The sequence below is a fragment of the Chenopodium quinoa genome, unplaced genomic scaffold (assembly GCF_001683475.1).
Source record: "Chenopodium quinoa cultivar QQ74 unplaced genomic scaffold, ASM168347v1, whole genome shotgun sequence".
Lineage (NCBI taxonomy): Eukaryota > Viridiplantae > Streptophyta > Magnoliopsida > Caryophyllales > Amaranthaceae > Chenopodium > Chenopodium quinoa.
The window spans coordinates 5579791-5581464 of NW_018745286.1; positions in this window are offsets into that span (position 1 = coordinate 5579791).

Consider the following 1674-nt stretch of genomic DNA (forward strand, 5'->3'; position numbering starts at 1 on the left):
TCTGAGTTTGAGATCCTGGCAGTCTTTTTTGTTCTGGCCATCATGCTCTGCATAGACACAGATACAGTCGGACTTTGTATAAAGGGAAAAGATGGGTCCAGAAAAGGGCAGGCGGCACTCCTAGTCCTAGATTCAGCCGTCCCCGGTGACCGGCTGATCACTAACCTAGGTCGTGTCGTGTGCTTCCGTGGTGCCATTTCAAAAAAGAATAAAGTAAAGAGAAAATTAAGAGTAAGAGAACCGACGGTTACCTGAACGAGTGACGATTGATGAAGTTCTGAAAATCCTTTGCAGTCGGCTTGTCAGAGCAGGCGGTAGGCAGAAAGGGTCCAAAATGTCAGAGCAAGTTCAGGGGTCCGAATGTTCTCTCACAATGTGAAAATGACCGAAGTCAACACTCCTTTATATAGGCGAAGTGAGAAGGCGAAGGGTCACTTCCAGAATTCAAAATTTTGGCGGGAGAATCTCTCGGCCTCTCGCCGAGTGACACCTGTAGCAGGCCGTCACCTGTTACAGGGCGATACTTGTCACAGGTAACACGTGACCAGTCACGTGCCACATGTGAGGGGCAAATGATTAGGGGATTTTGCTTCCACCAATCGGAATGCGCCACGTGGGCCAATCAGGTCCTGCCAAGTGTCCCCCAGTTGGACCTCTCAGGGCTTGCCACGTGGCACACGCTTATTCATCCACCCTGGACTTATTATGTCATGACACGTGGCATACTCCATGCCTAATGGAGAAGCCGGTCGCCTAGGCCCAACTTCCGAGGGAAGCCCAATCAGCCCAAGGTTAACCTAAACCTAGATTGGCACGTTTCCCGAGGTTATAAATACCTCCCTTAATCCTCATTAAGGGAGATTACGCAAAAAACGCAGATTACACACATTAAACACTCTCACCTAGAGAGACCCAATCACTTTAATTTCAGCATTAATTACTCCTTAATCAAGTACTAACTTGACCGTCGGAGGCGGATCTCCAATCATCCGGAGCATCCGTTTGTTTTGCAGGTACAGGCGTCCGGTTCCAGTCTCGGAATTGTAACTCTCCCGCAGGACATCAGAAAACCCCGAAACATGAAATAAAAAAAAATTATTTTCAATAAATTTAATTGCATTTCAACAAAATAATTAAGTTCGGCAACAATCAAGTGAAGTTCAGTACTCGAAACAACAATAAGATAGAGACTTCTTTTGTCGCATAATTATAGTGTCAATTTCTTTTGTAATGGTCAAAATTTAGAATTTTTGAACCAAAATTTTCTCATGAATAAATGAAAAAATAGTTATATAACAATAAACATATTGCTATATTATTCGTCTCAAATCTCAATATGTAATTTTATAATATTAATATTTATTTGATGTAATAATATCAACATCTTTAATTGATGGTGATCAAAGATATGCTTTGAAAATCGTGTAGAATGAAATAGACTTTATATCATGCGATAGAGGAAATACAAGTTCTAACTCATTTGTTGCACCTTTCTAACCCATTTTTTTTCTATCATTGGAATCTAAACAACTTAGGAAATAGCAATAAATTATTGTATATCATTGTTTAATTTCTACAAAATCTTTTAGGTACACGCGGTTTACATAAATCCTACCTGCCAATTATAGAGTAACTTCATTTATTTTATACTACTTTGTATTAAGATATTGTTTA